Source organism: Mercurialis annua, linkage group LG5, assembly GCF_937616625.2.
Source record: "Mercurialis annua linkage group LG5, ddMerAnnu1.2, whole genome shotgun sequence".
NCBI classification, from domain to species: domain Eukaryota; kingdom Viridiplantae; phylum Streptophyta; class Magnoliopsida; order Malpighiales; family Euphorbiaceae; genus Mercurialis; species Mercurialis annua.
This window is the reverse complement of record NC_065574.1, coordinates 23,781,046-23,790,784: the sequence shown is the minus strand read 5'-3', so window position 1 is coordinate 23,790,784 and position 9,739 is coordinate 23,781,046.

Sequence of the window (9,739 nt, the reverse complement as noted above, 5' to 3'; positions counted from 1 at the left end):
AATAATTGTGTTGCATAACTCGCACGTTTGGATTGAATTATATTAATTGTTTTGCTTTGCCTCTTCGTGCGGAGTAGCACGTGAGATGTATTATTTTACGCGGTCATGGTTGGCTTACCTTGTTGTATGATTTTATTTTATGAGTAGGACCTTCTTTTAAACTCTATATTGCTTTAATTTTGGTTTCAATTACGCTGGATTTGGTGTGTTGTTTTGTGGATCGAGGTCTTGGAGTTTCGATATTAGTAAGATGAAGAAAGTGTTTCTTTGGTGGTTTTTGATTATACTGGACAAGGATGTTGGAAATTCTTATTCGAAGAGATAGATCGATGTATTAATACACCAGTGTTTTTCATCAAAATTGGATTATGCGATGTGGGAACTGGTGGTTTGTTTTGTAGAAATATGTGATGTATTGTTTTTCTTTAAGTTAAGTTTAAACTTAGTGGGAGTTTATTGTCGCATAAGAGATTTTATAGTAGTTATCAGTTTAAATTGTTATGTTAGTATCATATGAGTTGGTAGATTTTAAGTAAGGAGTTTGAGAAATGGTTTTGAGGGTATCGAGTGCACATCTCACAGAGTGTAATGTCTAGCAAATGTGTTATTAAGAAATTAATTTCAAACGATAATTTGTGAAAGTATTTGAAATATTTTTATCACGTAATTGTACCCAGACATATCATGAACATGCATTTTTGTATGTCACGAATAGAAAATTGCATTGAGCACTGAGTATGTCACTAAATAAAAAAAAATATAATAAGTAATTGGTACATGCATCACGTGCATTGAAATGGTTAGAATTAGATGCAACTCTTTGGGGATGAGAGGTGTCATCACCCTGGCACACAATTATGTAAAATGGATTTTATCAAAAAAGTGTTTTTGAGGAAAATGTTTTGATACGAACTCGCGAGTCACTTTGGGATAAATGTATAAAGTTGTTGGTTTTCAAATGATTTTAAACTGTTACCGAGAGTTAGCTAGACAAATACTTTGTGATGATGGTGGTGAATTGAGGACGATTACGTTATGAGTGATTGGTCTATAGTATCATAAATTTTGTGCTTCATAGGGAGTAAGAATGAATATAAGGTTGCACTAGAGTTATTTTTGTAATAAGTGTGATAAGATTTTGAGGTCGGATTGGAAGGCTTACGTGCTAACTTCCGAGTTATGATTTGAGAGTTTTTTGATTAGGGGATTTGGTTATGCTCCACATTTGTGTATATATTGTGATTTTAAAAGAAGTTTGGTTTTTACATATTCGATTTTGTTTAAATAATTTGGTATACTAATATAAAATTATTGTATGAACAAAGAGATTTTCTTTACAAATATTTTTCCATTTTGACCAAAGGATAAATTATTATCAAGCACTGATTTAAAGAGAATAATAATTTTGATAGTTGAACTATTTTATATATTTGCAAACTTACTTAAAAGTAAGGTATTACTGCGAATTCAAAATTCATGTGTTTTAAAAAAATGTGTTTACAAAATTGATGGTTTTTCCAACAGTAAGAGTATTTTGGTTTTAAATATAAAATGAGTTATAAGATATTAAAGTCTTTTAAAGAGAAGTGGGCAGTTGTAATGTTTTGTGATTTGAATTATTTCCCTATAAGTTTGGTTTTGAGCATAACCAATGATCCGATTACTGGTGAATGTGATTTACGTGAACTCTTGTTAGCAAGGTTACAAATATATTTGGTGAAACAATTTTGAGAATTTCAGTTTGGCTCGGATCTATGAGTTAGCTGATTCGAGAATCGTGATGAGTAGGTTTCGACAATAAAGGTTGGTTGATCGATAATGTTGATTGTGAATTTTTATTGTTGAAAATTTGATATCGTTTTGTTTAGTTGTTTAACCTTTTGTGTGCAGCATAGATTTAGTTTGTGAAACAAAATTGGTATGTATGTTGGTATTTAATTACTTTAGGGCACTTCAGGCTGTATGCTTTCTAGGTATGAGTGGAAGAATCTTTCTGAATGAGTCGGTTTGTATCTAACTTTGAGATTTCGTTATCATAGGTTAAAGTGATATATTCTTTGGATTGTCGGTAGGTGAGTACGTGTTTATTGATTCGTTAAGGTTGATGGTCTTGTCGAGCTTAGTCCTTGTCGTGCGTACAACTCAATTTTCATGATGTTTTAAAGTTGGCTGATTTATATTGGCGAGAACCTAATCTAGTTAATTTTGGACTAGACTTTTCGTTTGATATAACGAGTTTATTTATATCTTTGATATGGGATAATAGGTGTAGAGATGTTAAGTAGGTGGCGAGGATTGCATGATGTTATCAATGGGGATTTCGAGGTTTTCATTTGAAGTGTTTGATTTTGGTATTGTAAGAATTGCGATTTGAGTTTCAGGCTTGTCCTTGCACCTTGTCAAGGCTGTCTTAATAGCTGTTAGAACTCGAATGAGTTTAGTAACCTTCCTCGTGAGCATGTTTAATGTTTATAGTTGAATAATCTTGGAGGTTTATATTCTATTTAATCAAGTAATAGTTGGAGTACTGAACTGTGGAATTTATAATTTTGCGCATACGTGGTGTGAAAATTTGGGTTGTTGTTTTATGTAAGTGGTGATTTGAGTTATCATTCGAGGTACAACTTGTCGATTTGTGGTTACGCAAGTGCGTAGGTTGATGAATGGAAGTATGCCTATGGCTTGAGTTTTATTCGGTTATATAGTTGGGGAGTATACTTAGGGGACGGAGTCCATTATGTGGAATTGTTATCTTTCATTCCTTGAGGAACGTTGGGTTTAGCGTCGCTTCGAATGGTCGATGCTATTTCAGTACTTTGGATTTGTGCTATATGTTTTACTTTGGTTGCCTTATGCGCGTATATCGTGTTTTGTGCTTTGTTTGCATTGTGTTAAAATCGAGGACGATTTTGTTTTTAAGTTAGGGAGAATGTAACACCCCGTATTTTTCCGAATTGTTTTGATGAGTTTTTCGATGTGTTTTGGGTTGAAATTTAGTGGTTAGGTTCCTTGGAACTTTGGTTTGGGTTCCACAATAGTTATGTCGATGTTTGGGTTTGTTTTGAGTGTGGTTCGGGCCGTGTGGATCGACCTTGGGCTTATGGCCCAGAAAATCAATATTTTTGGAAGCAGAGGGTGTATCACGGGCGTGACAGGAGCATCACGGTCGTGATACACCATCACGGGCGCGATTCAGTCATCTCGGACGCGACGCGGCACTGTAGGGTTCGCTGTTTTGCTATTAATAGCTCCTTAACTCGATTCTTTAAGCCCTTTTTCACCCTATCAGACCTAATGCGACCCTACACTCAGATAAACCCTATTTCTATTATTCCTTTATGATCCTTGATGGTTTTTAACAATTGATTGGTGATTATATATCTGTTTTGCGGTTCCTACGCGATTTGCTTGTGGTGTTCTTCGTTGGTGTGATTGTGGCTCTTGTTGCTTCTGATCCAGACCCTTCCCTAGGGTTTAATACTTATATAATCTTGTCATTCTTCATTCTAAGGTAATGATTTCCATCTCTTATGTATGGGTGAGTCGTCGTTCATGTATATTCGTAGAATTGCATGTTTTAGGGTGTTTCGAGGATTGAAACCTTATGTTTGATGGTCAGAGTTTTATGATCTGATATATATGTTTAAAATGGAGTTTAGTATGATTTAGTTTCTGATGTGTAATGATTGGAATTGGTTTGACATGGTTTAAGCGATGATTATGCGTTTTCAAGCTTTTTGCGTAATGGATTCGCTTAGCGATTTGTATATTATGTTAAATCTAATTTGGCATGATATTTTTATGTTTATCACCTATAGCTACTGATCTAAATAGTTTGTATTTGAATATGGGACTTGGAATTAAGTTGTTATGTAAAATCTCTACGATTTACGAAATTGTCAATTTTATGAAAGTTAAACGCTATGATTGCAAAATGGTTTTCAAATGCTATACCTACTGATATAATATATTCTAAGTGATGTTTAAAGGTTTTAAATCAGTAGTAACATATTTTGGTTCATCATTGTTGGTTTTGAGTCGTTTGGCTAGTTTAGGCAATTTTGGCAAAATTGCCATATTTGATTATTTGAGTGCTTTGGCTTAATTTTGGTTTTGATCAAATTGTTAATGGCTGGAAACTTCGTTTATAAAATGTTTTAAACATATTTAAAGGATGTTAGTCTTATTCTAGGTTGTGGTTAACATTGGTTAAATGAGATATAAGACATGAAAGGTTTATATGGTTTGTTATGAGTTGATCAAAATATTTAGTTTCAAGTTGTTACTTGAAAGATGTTGAATCTTGTTGATTCAATTTAAGGTGATATATTCAAGTGTACCCTGGGTGTTACTTACCAAGTGTTGGCAAGCTTATTTGAATTTGTTGTTTTCTATTATTTCGTGGCATTATTAAGTTACGGTGTGAGTTCTTACTTAAAATAACTTTGGTTTCATTTAAGGTTTGATTTAAGATTTTGGTTTTTAAACTTGGTTTATGGTTGGGTCGGGTTAGACATGGTCTGCCGACATGCTGTGTTGAGCTATACTGCAGTAAGGCTAACACACTACTTTGGGAACTATAATTGTTTCAAAAGGACTATATAAGTATTTAAATACTTTGGTTTCGTTTTAAAATATAAGAACTCACCTAAGCATAACTTGCCTTATTTATTAATTGGTTGTATGGATAATTGGTTGTACTTTGGATACCTTGTTTGATTTTTTGGTTGCGTTGTGAAATGCTAGTATATTCTTAGAGTTAGGGGTTGTTCGGATTTTGACTTATACAATGTTTTAGACCCGTCGACTGCTCGTGCTTCAGAGTCTACGCAGGGTTAGCTGTTTGCCAAGATTCACGTGGATAAGCAAGCAATGAGTTTGTAGTGTTATTTACCGCTTTATTATTTACCGCACATTATTTTAGTATATCAAATGTTTGTGAACTGTTTTAGGGATTATGGATCTGGATTGAAACGAGCTACTCGATAGGCTTGTATCGAGACTGTGTGCACCGATAAGTACTTTAGGATTGGCTGACCAATGTCTGGCCTACTTTGCGAATCGATGAGGATTTGTTCCCATCTACTTTGGGTTAAATATTTTGGGAATTCATTTCAATATTGTTTTCCATAATCAATATATATCTTAGTATAAAAGGATTTGATTTAAGGGTTTTAAACATAATAAATATAAATAGCATTTTGAACTCATCTCAGTATATCTGACCCCGTTGTTTTCCCAAATTTTCCAGGCTTATGATTTTGAGAGCGTTGGTCATCTCCGATCTTTTAATTACTTGGAGGTCTTTTTATGATAATGGACTAGTCAATTGTTTTATTTCTTAGACCGCAGTAGAACTAGTTGTCTTTAATATTGTACTTTGGTTTGTCGTAGTGGTACGACTTTTATATTATTATACTTTGGTATGTTACATTGGATTATTTATATATGAGGCATGTTTCATAGTTTCGAACTGCTATTCAGTAATTATATTAGAACTGCTATATAAGTTGTTAAACTTAGGCTGAAGTCTCGGTTGACCCCGAGCATTGGTTTTCTTGCAGGTTTATATTGAATATAAGGTTTTCCGCGAGGCTTGCTACGGGTTTTAATACGACCATACCCATATCCTAGCGTCGGTCGCGATCCATGAAATTGGGTCGTGACAAAGTTGGTATCAGAACTTTAGTTTCGAACTAAGGCCAAATTTTTGCATGCTATGTGTTTATTGCATTAAGGCATGTTAAGTTGTTATTGTGTCATAGGATCTACTGCGGAATTAGGATTCAAGTCTTGTCTTTTGAAACGTCATCATTTGTTTTCAAAATTTTCTACCTTCATCTATAGGGATGTTGAGTGTCGGTCTTATGTGTTACTGATGCTTTGCTTTGGAATGTTTACTACTTATACATTGGCTGACTTGTTGGCTGTTGTGCCATATATGAGATATACTTTGGGTGATGTTTTTTCGGCTTTTGCACCTTATATGGTGTCTACTTCGGGTGACGTTTTGGTTGGCTGTTATGCCTTGTATGGTGTTTACTTCGGGTGATACTTTGTAGGATGTTGTTCGTTATATGATTTTTACCTTGGGTGATTAATTGTTGGCTTTTACGCTTGGATGATTTTGATTATAATTGGATTGTTTTCACCTTGTTAGTGAGCATAGCTTGGTTTTGCTGTGTTGTTGCGTGCTAAATAGGATGGCACGTACTATGATACGTTAAGGCGTTGGGCATATGTGGTTTTTAAAGGATATTTGTGATGAATCTTTAAGCATGGTTTATGGCTTTATGATTGTTTGACCACACGTTGGTTTTATAATTACTATTGAGAAAATTGTGTAAATTTGATTTGTATTTTGACATAAGAACCAGATGACTGAAATGGTCATCATACTTTAAAAATATGATTTTTATTTACTTTTCAAGTAAAATGAATTTCTCGTATCTCAAAATCTTACGTTTGACTTGGTGTTGACAAACAGTTGTTTTCAAAATAGTATTATTTCTGAGATTTTCCCACCGTATTGAGAATTTACTATTTTTGTCTGTTATTTAACCATGTTGTGGTATTATAATACCCAGTATTATTTTTTAGTATTTATTTTCACGCGTGTCCAATTTTTATTAATTTGGACCACAAAATTAGTTATTAAATTCACGAGGTGAATTTATAAATGTGAAAATGTGATTTGGAGTGTGTTTTGCCTTAAGTTTGAATTTTGGCAATTTTACGTGTTAAATGTGAATTTTGCGATTCTACGCTAAAAACCGTCAAAATAATTATTTTAATTATTTTAAAGGCCCAAAAATATTTTAATTCAGCCCATATGTTATGATTTAATGTTTTTGAATATTTGAGAAAGTTAAGTTTATTTTGCCACTAGAGTTCGATTTGATTAAAAGAATGCCATAATGGCAAACTTTTAAATAAATGAAACATGAAATAATATCTAGATATTTTCTCTAGACATCTTGGTGGCCAAGTAACTTACTCATCTTCTTCTTCTTCATTTCTCAAGCATAATTTTATTCTCCATTGTTGTGTGGGTGCCAAAACTCTCAAACAAAAAAATAAAACATAAGTCCTAGATTGTTAACTTTTCTCACCAAATTTTCTTAACAAAAAACGTTGCAATTTTCCCATAAAATACTAATCTACAATTGCATGTTGGATCAAGGTGAATTTCAAAACTCAAATCTTAACTTTTATTTGCTGATGTTGAATGAACCTTAGATACATACTTAGGATGATTAAAACTTATTGTTTGATGGTTGATTAGTTGGTTTTAATTGCTAGTTTGATGGGTTTCGGTGTGAAATTAAATTATAATTTTTAATTTTCTGGGATGATCTATTTGATGATGTTAAAATATGCTTTAAAGTGTGGTTTTTGTAGATTAAAAATGTTAAACATTTCGGGTATTAATTTAATGGTTTGAAGGTCGATTTTTAATAGTTTTAAAGGCTTAAAAATCGCTTAAAAAGGGTAAATAAATGGATTCTAAATTTCTGGAAATAAATTTATTTATGATTGACTTATATGTTGGGTTGATGATGGATAAATGTTTACTTAAGAAATCTTAATGGTTTAATAACCGGGTTGGATTTTTGAGAATTTTACTAGTTAAAAATTGTTAAAATAAGGGTATTTATGTCATTTTAAATTTTTGGGCAGAAATTATTTATAAAAATTTATAAACTTTATTTGTTGATTATTTATAGAATTAAAACTTTTAAAGTGATGTGTTTTGACGGATTAATAATCGGTTTTGATTATAAATTGTTTATTAGGTTTTTAAGGTTGTTTAATATGAAAAATAATTTATTTTAAATTTTTGGGTTAGAAATATGGTTAAATAAATTATATGTTGAATATTTAAGGAATTAAAAGATTTAATGGATGATTTTTGAGTGTTGATAAAATCGGGTTTGGTTTTAGCGATTTGTACGGTTTTAAATTATTAAAATTATGAAAAATAATTTATTTCAATCTTGGGGCTGCTGTTTTGGTATGTTAATTAAAATAAATATGTTTTTGTTAATTTGATAGGATTATCCATAATTGATGAATAGTTAAGAAATTAAAATTTACGATTTTGATCTAAATTGTGTTGCGTGTCTATGAATTAAATGTTAGATCATAAAATTGAGTTGATGAGTAAGCTTATATTATTTTAAGGATTGATTGATGTGATTTTCAATTGATTTGGACTTGATTGTCAAAATTTAAAGTTTTGGGGTTAAAGTATAACTTTCGTAAAAGTGAAGGACCAATCAGTATTTTAACCAAAATTCTAGATTATAGATGTATATAATCTGATCTGAAATAATTTTAAGAATTTTAAAGAATTTTGATGATTTTTGAAAGAATTGGATATGTTTGCCGGAAACTAGAGTTTTGAGGTTAAACTGTACTTTTTCCAAAATAGAGGTGTTACATGGTATGTTAGCCAAAAATTCCAGATTATGTAAGTTAATAATCTGAGATAAAATGATTTTTTCGATTTTGAAATTAATTGATTTACGAAAGGACCTAAACGGTCAATTTTGAAAAGTTTGAGGGTATTTTGGTATTTTAACCAAAAATGGAATTTAAGCTAATATGAGGTTGTTTTAATAAATTTAAATTAATAACCTTGAAGTGGAAAGCATTATTTGAAATAAAGAAATATATTTTATATAATAAAATATATTTGTGAAAAATGAAATATTTAAATGAATATTTCTGAAAAATGGTTTTATTTGTAAAAAGATATAAGTAAAGAAAAATTACGTGAATAAAATAAGTTATGAACTTATTAAATAAGAAATTATTTGGAGGTTAGAATTAATTAATTATATTAAATTAAGATGGTATAGAGTTAATTTCAGAGTAGGATTTTATTAATTAAGAGAATTAATATTTTGATCCTAACTAGATTCGACAAGTTGTCGAGCTATCGGGTCGGAGGACCAAAGGAATTAACGGAGTTGTTTAAAGGAGCATTGACGGAGTAATACCGTAGTTAAACAGTTTCTGTGAGTACATGTTTTTACATTTCGGTATTCGTAAAGTCTCATATTTTAACATACTGTGTGATATATGTGTTGCGGTGTTATATGTTTACATGCCTTGTATGGATGTATGTTTTATGTATATACTATATGTATATATTATTTTGATATACAAAGGTACCCACATAGTTTTGAAAATTATTATGCATTTGCTTATACTTGAATGTGTGTTACATCGGTTGGCTTCGCTATCGATGTCAGGTTGTGTGTATGTGTGTTACATCGGTTGGCTTTGCTATCAATGTCAGGTTGTGTGTATGTGTGTTACATCGGTTGGCTTCGCTATCGATGTCAGGTTGTGAATGTGTGTTACATCGGTTGGCTTCGCTATCGATGTCAGGATTGTGTGTTACATCGGTTGGCTGTGCTATCGATGTCAGTTTATGAGTGTGTTACATCGGTTGGTTGTGCAATCGATGTCAAGATTGTGTGTTACATCGGTTGGCTGTGCTATCGATGTCAGTTTATGTGTGTGTTATATCGGTTGGCTGTGCTATCGATGTCAGGCGATTAGAAAAGATCGGTTGGCTGTGCTATCGGTCTCAGGCGATTAGGAAAGATCGGTTGGCTGTGCTATCGGTCTCAGGCGATTAGGAAAGATCGGTTGGTTGTGCTATCTGTCTCAGGCGATTAGGAAAGATCGGTTGGCTGTGCTATCGGTCTCAGGCGATTAGAAAAGA